This window comes from Octodon degus, unplaced genomic scaffold, assembly GCF_000260255.1.
Source record: "Octodon degus isolate 3935 unplaced genomic scaffold, OctDeg1.0 scaffold00026, whole genome shotgun sequence".
Lineage (NCBI taxonomy): Eukaryota > Metazoa > Chordata > Mammalia > Rodentia > Octodontidae > Octodon > Octodon degus.
Genome location: NW_004524602.1, coordinates 11,941,762 through 11,953,123, shown reverse-complemented (window position 1 = coordinate 11,953,123; position 11,362 = coordinate 11,941,762). Strand labels below are relative to the sequence as shown.

Below are 11,362 nucleotides of genomic sequence, written 5' to 3'. Positions count from 1 at the left end.
AGTGTTAACGCTGGATGGCATAAGTGATAATGTGAAATAAAACCAATTAATGCCAGGCCTGTGTTTTAGGGAACTCATCTGCTATGCAGTAAGGACATGGTTCTCAAAACTGTTGCAGGTGCTCAGCAGGACTCATTCTGTATTTTAACCACTTACCTCATTTGGCCTGCTCGGGCAGCAATGAACCATGAGGAATTATCTTGTGCCATATGTAGAATATATAATATAGTTAATGTGCGCAAATCTCAAAATGCTCTTTTAAAAGATACTTTAAATTATTAAATTACTTCACAAACTAATACAAGGTGAAGTGTAGTAACCAAATACATGTCTGATTAATAATAATTACGTGTCTTCACAGGCCTGCCCTCATGAAAGTAGACCAAAATGCTCTTAATCATGAGTGGGGTTTTTCAGTGGCACAAATGTGTGTGACATCTGACACACAGAGATCTCACATTCGCTGACTGTACCCCAGCGGGCAGAGTTAGCACTGCCCTGCGCTCGCCTCTACAGAGCTCCACCATCATCCAGGTGGTCCACAGCAGAACACCATGTAAAGATGGCACGAAAACCACCACTAAAAATCATATTGTGTTACAAGTTTATTTACCATCTCATGAGATCATTACTGGCTGTCCAGAGTGCAGGAGGCCTGCAGGCAGAGGGCTAGACATGTTTATGTACTGCATCTGGATAACAAATATCTCAGAGTGCCTGCTGAAATAAAGACTTCTCCTCACAACTTGCCTACTTCTATAAATGGAACTGGTATTTTTCTAGGTCGGGCATGGTGGTACATACCTATAGTGCCAGTTACTTGGGAAGCTGGGATAGGAGGATCACAACTTTGAGGCCAACGTAAGCAAGACCTTCCCTTTAAAGAGGGAGCCCTGTGGGTGTGACCAGTGGCAAAGCCATCACTTAGCACACGTGAGGCCCTAGGACAATCCCCAGTACCAGGAGAAAAAGCGGACCTTGATCTCTAGACTAGGAACGTGGATAGAGACGGGGTTGAGGCACACCGCTATCACTTAGCACGCCCACACACCTTCAGTCTGCTGCTTCGTGCACCAGCCAGCCCTGAGCAGGCCCAGCTCCCAAGAGCTGGGCACACAGCACCTCTGGAGACACCACACTGGGCTTCAGCTGCTCCTGGGGTTTTCTGCCCTGTCTTACCCCACTAGGCTATAAAGATACCGAGGATGTGTTCTGCACATCTCAGATACCCAACTGCTCAGCTGACTAAACAGTACGGACAACACAATGTTCTGCGTCCATATAAACACAGCTGAATACATATGCATGGGAAAGGATGAAGACATCTACGAAGGCATTCGACCAGTTGCGTCTCAGTCTCTTCTGATTTTTATATGACATCACTGTTCTGATAATAAGAAAAATAAAACATTTGGGAGATAAAAAGCCACTTGTAATACAAGTTCTCTTTCACCAAGCTCTAGACACAAGGACCTTTACAAGGTAAACACATCACTGTCCTTTACCTCCGTACCTCTACTGTCATAGGCCAAGGAGTACACCGAGTAATGGCTCTGCCTGCAAATAACACAATAAAGTGAACAAGATGCCAAACACCTAAGAAATCATTGTAATATGGACATTTTTAAGAGCACAAGCAGAAAATAGGCATTTTCCTCTGTGTATTAGACTTCAAAAGGTTACTTTGTATTTCCAATTAATGTTTCTATGAAACCCAAAATTTAAAAGGCATTTAATGAGGGCTGGGGAGATAGCTTGGCAGCAGAAGCACCTGCCCAGCAAGTGCAAGGTCCAAAGTCTAATCCCTGGTACCACATGCTATGCCAGCCCCAGAACCCTGGGCACACCATGCTGGCCCTGAAACTGGGCTTGGTGGAGCATGCCTGCAATCCCAGCGCTGGGGAGGCTGAGACAGGAGGATCACTATGAGTGTGAACTGCATTGCAAGACCCTCTATCAAAAAATTTAAAAAATATAGGGCTGGGGAGATAGCTCAGTGGAGTAAGTGCTTGCCTGGCAAGCACAAGGTCCTGAGTTTGATCCCTGGTACCGCAAAATAAATAAACAAACAAATATTAATATATATATATAAGATTTTTTTTAAATTATGATTTTCCTTGTCTCCTTTCTTTAATTTTAAATCTTTATTATTATTTTATTTGTTTGGTACAGGATGTTGTTACTAAGCTCAGACTCATAGTGATCCTCCTGTCTCAGCCTCCCCAGCTCTGGGATTACAGGCGTGTGCCACCACGCCTCATGTCAGTGGCCAGCTAGGTGTGGGGCTGGCACACCATGTGGTACCGGAGATTGAACCCGGGTCCTTGCACTTGCCAGGCGGGTCCTTAGCCCACTGAGCTATCTCCCCAGCCCCTAAAAAAGATGTTTAATGAACTTGTGAAGAGGACACAAATACTATGAAGGAGATGAAGTAGTTGAGAATAGCCAACTCCCAAGCACAGTAACTCTTCAATTCAACTCAAGATTTCTTCCACACCCATTAGGACGACGCACGTAATTTTCAGGAGAGGCCTTCCTGGCTCTGTGGAAGCAGTTATTGAGCTCTAAACCCAGTTTCAGCACACAGGGTCCTGCTGATAGTTGCTCTGCATCATGCCCACCACAAGTTCACAGAGGAAGGCCAGGGTCCTTGCACATGAAGCTACAGAACACAGGTCACTGTAGTCTCATTTTCATTTGCAGATTCAGGAAAAATCTTTTTTTCTATTACTACAAACAATGTATTTTAAAAATGATTCCTAGATCTCTTTTGAAGTAAAAATAATAAATGATGATGATGATGATGATGATAATGCTGCTGCTGCTGCTGCTACAAGAGTTCAAAGGCATTCCAGGCACCTGTGAAATCCCATTTCTTTAATAGCTCGGGGTTTTCTCCCCCTTCAGACAGGATCTCCCTATGTGGTCCAGGCTGGCTTTGCTTTGTAGTCCAGAAATCCTCCTGCCTCAGCCTCCCTGATGCTGGTATATAATCTTGTTCCTATTTTTCCTGTGCTCAGCTGGGTGGCCGCTTTCACAGTACTGCTGATTTTCAATCTGACTTTTTTTTTTTTAAATTTATTTATTTAGGGCTGGAGAGATGGCTTAGTGGTCTAAAGCACCTACTTGAAACAAGCTTGGCAAAGCACAAGGACCGCGGTTCAATCCCCCAGCACCACATGCCAGCCAGCCCCGCCCCCTGGTGGGCTGAGCTGGCCACACACACACACACACACACACACACAAAATAAATGTAATAAATAAAAATAAATAAATATTAAAAAAAATTAAATTTATTTGGGGGGGGCAGCTCAGCCCACCAGGGGGCGGCGCTGGCTGGCATGCGGTGCTGGGGGATTGAACTGCGGTCTCTGTGCTTTGCTAAGCTTGTTCCAAGTAGGTGCTTTAGACCACTGAACCATCTCACCAGCCCCTGACTTTTTGTTTTTTAGCCCCTCTGTACCCCACCTTTCTGAAGTTTCTAGTGTCTCCGATTTCTGAGCCTATCTGGAATATTTTTCATATAAACTGGTTGACCGCTTTAAGTGCTATATCAGTTACCACCGCACTATCAACTTTCTAGCTTCCAAATTTTTTGTACTTCTCAGCTCTCTACATCTTCCTTTTTTTGGTTCCTCATGTTTTTGTTAAAAAATACACACACACACACACACACACACACACACACACACACACACACACATATTCATTCCACACAGAGGATCCCTTTTCCAGATGTAATTTTCAAAGTTTTATAAGACTGAGCCAGCTTTCAGTTCATAAACTTATTCTACAGATAACTTAGCATAGGGTAGTGTATTTCTTTTCTTTTTTAATAAAAATTCTTTTTTTTGGAACCGGGGATTGAACTTGCCAGGCAAGCGCTTATTCTACTGAGCTATCTCCCCAGCCCAATAAAACTGACTTGATGGGAAGGTTTTTATGGAGAAAATTCTAGAGCAATGTAAAAGGCTTGTTTAGAATAGTGAATTCATTCTTTGGCTTGCTGTGAAATCACCAAAGTCTTCAATTAAGAGGATAAGCAAATGGTTGTGTTTTAAATATATTTACTACAAGTTGGAAACGTTTGTCACACAGAGTGCTTATAAGGATTATATAATGGTAGAATATGTCAAAGGACTCTGTAAAGTGCTAGAGAAACCTAATTTTTATTACTGCTATACTCATTCCAGTTACGACATACTAATCCTGAAGGAGAAGGCTTACATGCAAAGCTCCCTGAAGGAAGAATGACCCACCTCGGTGCTGCATGGAAATACGAAGGGCAAGGCAAGAGGAGGGAAGGAGAGGGCCAGGACAGTGAGCAGTGACCACCCCGCCTCAGCCTCCTAGTGTCACAAGTGCAGGCGTGAGCCCCCATGCCCGCTTCTGGAAGAATGTAACCGAGACTGAGGGCAGGCAGCAGACACTAATCCCATCTACTTGGGGGCCTGAAGCAGGAGGATCTTAAATCCCAGCCCAGTGTGGGCAACTTTGCCAGACTCTCTCAAAATAAAAAAAATATTCAAAACGGGCTGGGGAAAAAGGGAAACAGCCTGGGTACAGTTATTATTGCTGCCATAAAAAAGACTGAGGATTAAAATTATGTCAATCTAAAATGAATAATTACTTCAGTCTAAAATAAAGTAAATCAGTAACTGTGAGAAAAGCAAACAGTTTAATGGACAGGAAAATACCATCGACGAGCTGGCTCAGTCTCAAGCACTCAAGGCTTTTATTAAATATTGCACAAACTCCACAATGCTTCCTGCGCTCACTTCCTGCTGCGGGCTCGTTCATTGTTAAGCAAGAAGAAACTGCATCACACGGTAGTTTGGGAATTTGATATCCAAATTCAGCCTTTTTTTTTTTTTTGTATTTTAAGGAAGGGTCTACAGGGTGTCTAGGGTCTCACCACATCAGACTCGTAGTGATTCTCCTGTTTACAGCCTCCCAAGAGCTGGGATTATAGGCACGTGCCATCACGACCAGACTCAATTGTTCTCTCAGTGAGCCCCAGGGGTGGGGATGGCACGGCAGGCCTGGGGATCCGAATCCCCTGCTTGTAGGTGCTTTAATCCGCTAAGTTATTTGGCCAACCCTCAAATTCAGCCTTTTTTTGGATTTAGGGCAGGGTCTACAGGGTCTACAGGGTCTCGCTGTGTAATGGGACTCATAGTGATCCTCCTGTTTACAGCCTCCCAAGAGCTGGGATTCCAGGTGTGCACCGCCATGCCCAGTCTCAAATTCTTAAAGCAGCGCTTTGCTTGTGGATGTGATGCTGTCCATACGCCCTCTGAACGAGGACTTCCTGGTTCAGAAAGTCACCCACAACGGCAACATTTACTGCAAGACTCCTTAGATACAGCATTATGTCAAATAACAGGCAGATCTGTTCTCAGAACCATACTGCCAAAGGAACGCAGTCTTAGGTTCCCAGTTTAGATCTTCTGCTGTCACATGTCCTTGTCCTACCTAAAGTGAAAGCAGCACATGTATAAATTATTACCTAGAACTTGTAAAAAAAAAAAAAAAAATCCAAATGACCTTGTAGCAATTAGCAGATAGGACAGGTAACCATCGCTACCTAACTGACCCTGGTTACCACGTCCAACGGGGCACAGAGGACAGGCTGGCCTACTACCTGCTCCACCCAGACAGTACCTCTTTAAATGTGCAGCAACAGCTAGAGATAAGATTATTAAAGAAAAAAAAAAAAGCCAGAAAACTTACTCACTGCTACTAACAATACTACATTAGTATACTATGCAGACATATATTTAAATAGTAGGTAACAGTGGGATAATTTCATGTGTCAAAATTTTTCAAAGGTCTATCTATATCTATTGATAACAGTAAACAGTTTAAGTTTGCTTACTACAACTGGTAGTGGCATACAGCATGTTTCTTATCAACAAAATAGACAATGCAGAAGTATCTTCTAATCTCCATGTTACATTCCATTAGTGGATATGAAGTAAATAAATGCTTTCAAATATTCATCTATTTATTTTTATTTTGGGGTACCGGGAAACTCAGGACCTCACACTTCCCAGGCTGCTGCACCATAGCTATATCCCCAGCTCTTCAAATATCTGAAGAATACCTTGAGCAACATGTTCTTTGAATATCTTATTTACTTGTTTCTTATTTTTTGGTTTTTTGAGACAAGGTCTCCTGATGTAGCCTTGTTGGCCTCAAAAGCAAGGCGATTCTCCTGCCTCAGTCTCCCGAGTGCTGGGATTATAGGCACATGCCACCATGCCCAGCAAACACCACATTCAGTAAAGAGAAACACTTCCCAGAACTTCTGTTTCAGATACACATATGTGTCTGTGTACCACAACACCATATTGACTATTCAATGAATCCTGGTCAGAAAAGAATAAAAGAGATCAAAAAAATTAGCCAGGCACAGGGCACAGGCCTGTAATCCTACCCTTGGGAGGCTGAAGGAGGAGAATCACCTCGAGTCTGAGGCCAGCCTGAACTACACAGCAAGACCCCCAACTCAAAAACAAATAAAACAAAAACAAAACAAAAAAACTCCCACTTATTTCATTTTGAAATGAAAAGTTTAGGATAGTTATTGGATTAGCTTTTTTTTTTTTTTTTTTTTTTGGATTAGCTTTTATGACTTTCCTGAAGTATCAACATAATATTGTGACCAGTCTCTTAGTAAAAACCAAACCAAAGAGAACTTAAGGGTGTACCTAGCAGCTAAAAGTCTGGAATCAGGGTGGGTACAGTGAGGAGAGAGAGATGCCAAAGCAAAGAAAGGCAGTAGAAGCCACAGTTAAAAGCAGAGTTCACAGGCCAAGGATGTAGTTCAGCAGCACAAGCATCTGCCTGTTAAGTGCAAGGTCCTGAGTTCGAGTCCCAATACCAAAAATAAAATAAAAGCAGAGTTCAAGGTAAAGCAACTGAGAAGAGTACTAAAACCATGACTGTCAACAACCTGACTCTGATTATTAGACAAACTAGTTCCTCCCAAAAGGAATGAAGACCCTGTGAACGAGGGGGAAAACAGGAGAATCCCCAATTCCAGGCCTGTCTAGGCAAATTAAGGCAATGAAAAGAGTGACTGAAAAATTAAAAAGGGCTAGGACATAATACAAAAGCCCAGCTTTAATTCCCAGTAGCAGCAATTTAAGAAAAAATTAAGACTCCAATGCTAGACAGGAATACAGTTTGGTTAACTCTGCCTGACTTTTATTATACAAAGGATATCATACAATCGATCTTCACTCTGTACAATTATCCTTCCTCTCCACAGAAAGGCTGCTTCTGACTTCCTGTCTGCAATAGCAAGCACTGGAATCCTGACTGCACCAGAACTGTCAGAGAAACGCCTCCGTGACTTAAGTTAAAAGTAGCACACTGGTTCAGGCCCCTGACACCCAGCTTCAGGAACGCACAAGTGTATTTGTATTCAAAACTATGAAGTAAGTGATCTGTGGGTATGGACAATGACAACCGTAACCCATCATACACTGAAGCCAGCATCGGTGGGCATGAAGTTAGTTTCCTAACGTCAGCTGGCCTTCCCTTTGTTTCCTTCAGCTGAATTCTTGAAGTTACCGGGGAGCACCCTGCATAGTGCTTCCTGTCACTGTTCAGGAGCAAGGGCCAAGCTCTGTTCTAGGCTAGGATACGCCGCTGCCCATCCTGCCACCCATCCTGCCCATGGCGCCCATGCAGAGTCCCTCACCTCCTCAAGGATTTCTGTGACCACAGCTCCTGCTGCTGTTAACACAGGCCGCCCCCACAGCATCCAGCGGGGCTATCTTCTGACTTTTGCTGGATCAGTGACTCCTGTCCCTACCATAGCCACAAAGTCTCTGAGCCCAGTGTCATAGCCAATTCGGAGGAGTTCTGCAGGATTTTCTCAACTATGAAGGAACCTTCCACACAAGTGTTCTCAGCAATGGTCTTCACAGGGATTTTCAGTGTTCTTTTAATAATTTCTATACCAATATTTTGATGTTTATTAGCAGGAGCTAAGGCATCCAGGACGGGAATACACAGAAGCAGGGCATACCCCTGGCCAGCATGAAGCCTTCTTCCATGGCTGCCCTCGCAGCACTGAGGACCTCTATGACCCTGTTTTCTTCTCATTCACCTCCACACTGTTTGTCCCACAGACCTTCAGAGGCACGGTTGCTCCTTCTGAAAGCTTCACCTGCTAGCTGTTCATTCAGTTTTTCCTTTTTTTGTTTTTTAAGTTTATTTATTTACTTATTTTGACATAGAATTTTACTGCTTTTCAATTTGTTAGCATTTTTTAAATTGCACATTGTAAATAAATTATTTACAAACTTAAATGAATATAACAATAAAAATTATCCAAATAAAAATGAAGAATTTACAGATCAGTCATGTAATAATTCACTGTGTCAAAATCAAGAAACTTATATTCATATAATTAGAATTCTCAAAGTAGAAAGAAGTAAGCAATAACTATTTAAAGATTTATAATTTCTGAACTTAGTTGAACTTATAACACCAATTTCCAAGAAAAATGAACCTTTTGCACAAGAAATTTGAATGAAATCATACCCAGATACACAAAAATGAAATTGTCCAAAACTTATTGTAAAGAAAAACAAATCATTAAAGCATATACATTAAAAAATTAGCTATGGAAGAACAAAATTAAATAGCATCTTATTCCACATTAGAAAGAAAAAAAAAAAAAAAAGACCAAGTGTGTAAGAAACTAGACTAATTAAAGGACTAAAAGAAAGGAAAAGAAAAAACAGATCTGCCCTCTTTGAATTTTATACTTAGCAAACATACCTTTGAAAACTAAAAGTAAAATATTTTCCAGTTATACAAACTCGAAATAGTCTAATACCTCCAGATGTAGCATATAGGAAATAACCAAGAGCATAATTCAAAAGGCAAGAGAAGTTGCCATATGCTCCTGGATGAAGAATAAAAAGCTCTCATAACTATCATCAAAATGATAGTTATGCAGGACTATGTAAAATATATTAGATGAACCCATTTAAAAGGTCCTTAAAGATTTCTATGAAACAGTATCAATCTTATGTCGGGTTATACACATATTTTTTTCGTGTGTGTGTGTGTGTGTGTGTGTGTGTGTATGAAAGATAGGGAAGAATTAATATAAAGTCAACAGAAAATGGAAATTTTTTTTAAAGTTTCTAACAGTAGGAGAAAATATCATACCATGTCTTTTACATAGATTGTAAATCAAATATACAGTATAAATCTTAAAAATGAAGATTAAGCAATATTCAGAAAATTAAATAGTAATTAATTAAAAATCGAATGTTTCAAAACAACTGAACTAAGAAAGTTTTCATGATAGTAAGGAAATACTAAGAATAAAACATTAGATAAATACTGGAATGACAAATAAATGATCAGCACTTCTAACAGTTTGGGGATAGGCTATCGCACAAAGTTCTAGTGTGCAGTGGACATAGATAATGTCCATAACACTTACTGGTGCCCAGGTGTCACTTGTAGGACTGAACTACTGCTATTTCCTTGATATCCACCCTGTAGACCCAGATAGAATCACGCCCCAGAGGGTGCAGGAGAAGTCCATTTGTAGAGTGTGCTGATGGAAATATCTTGCTGCTGTATACAAAAGAATAACTGAAAGACTGCTTTTGTATACCTCTTATTCTCCTGTATTTAACTGTTTGCCCTATTTGGTGGGTTCTTTCCATTCTCAGGAGTTGTGGTCATTTTGTTCCCTCTCTAGAACATCTTTTAATAGTCTGTGTAGGTTTGGCTTTGTCATCATGAAATTCTTAAGCTGTTCTTTGTCATGGAAGTATTTCACTTCTCCATTAAACTTGAAAGAGAGTTTTGAGGGTATATCAGTCTGGGTTGCAATTTGTTTTCTTGCAGGACTTGAAGTACTTTGCTCCATGCTCTTCTTGCCTTGATGGTTTGTGTAGAGAAATGTGCCGTTATTCTGATGGGTTTTCCTTTAAACGTGATCTGTTTCTTTTCTTTAGTGGCTTTTAGTATACTGTTCCTGTACCAAATTTCTGGGATCTTGATTATTATATGTCTGGGTGTGGTTTTAATTGGACTGATGTTATTTGGAGTTCTACATTCTTCAGTTACCTGAATGTCAGATAGTTTCCCCGTATTTGGGAAGTTTTCTGCTATTACTTCTGCCCATATTCTTTTTATATTATTCGTATTGACTCCTTCCTTCTCATTGATGCCTATTAGTCTCACGTTGTTCATCTTTGCATTGTCTGCAGGTACTGAATTATTTTTTCCTGCATCCTAGTTGTTTTTAAGAGATCTTTTACTTTTTCACCAGCTGCAATGGTGTCTTTGAGGTCTGAAAGTCTATTCTCCAGTTTTTCCTTCTCATATCCACTGATTATGATTTCTAATTGTTCAGTGATTTCTTAAGTACATTTTCCAGTTTGTGCTTTGTTACCATTGGTTTTCAAAAGCATCATGTTGGTCACAAAGACCTCTCCAACCTTTTCTAAGTCATGAGGTCAAACATCTTCAAGACTGGTTCAAACTCTCTTTTCCAAACAGCACCCTCAATAAAAGTAGCCAACTACAGGGCTGGTGAGATAGCTCAGCAGACTAAGTGCCTGCTTAGGCAACTGCAGGGGCCAGGGTTGGGTCCCAAGCACCACAGGCTGAGCTGGCCCTGCCCCCAGGCACGCTGAGCAGGCCACCAAGACTGGGCATGGTGGCGCGCGCACACACACACACACACACACACACACACACACCCCTATAATCCCAGTGCTGGGGTGGCTGAAAACAGGAGGATCTCTACAAGTCTGAGCTGCACAGTGAGACCCTGTACCAAAAACATTAAAAAAGAAAGAAAGAAAAGAAAAGAAAAGAAAAATAGCCAACTTTCAGCTGGTTTTTCCTGTTGTCACTGAATCCTGGAGCTTTGACTATGACAACCTGAAGACCAACCTTCACCCTGTTCAAAACCAGGGCACCAAGAGCTTCTTTTCTCCATCAGCAATTGTGACTAAGGCTTTTGGTGAGCACTGGCAATTTCAAAAGCAGACAATGGATTGGACTACAAATTTTTCTTTCCCACAGAACACAGGCATCCTGGAACTCATACTTCCAGCCTTCAGATGCGTTAATAAAGTATGGAGAAATATATCTTCAATCAAACTTCATGCCTTCAATAATTTCCAATTCCTTATTCAGGGTTTTTCCATCCTTTATTGCGATGGTGCCCTCTGGACCTTCTTTATGGCATCAGACGTGATGTTGCCAATTTCTTTGTCTCCATTTGTAGCAACTTGCACAATTTCTTCAGGGGCTGCCATGAGTTAGACTATTTAAATTCAGCAATCATAGCTTTATCAGCTAACACCTC

At 41.3% G+C, this 11,362-nt stretch overlaps 1 protein-coding gene across 1 annotated transcript in view; it reads right to left on the bottom strand.

Annotated features, from left to right (window-relative positions):
• Csnk1g1 (casein kinase 1 gamma 1) overlaps positions 1–11,362 on the bottom strand; it is a 150,864-nt gene that overhangs the window by 92,113 nt on the left and 47,389 nt on the right. The gene's annotated exons all lie outside the window — the stretch shown is intronic.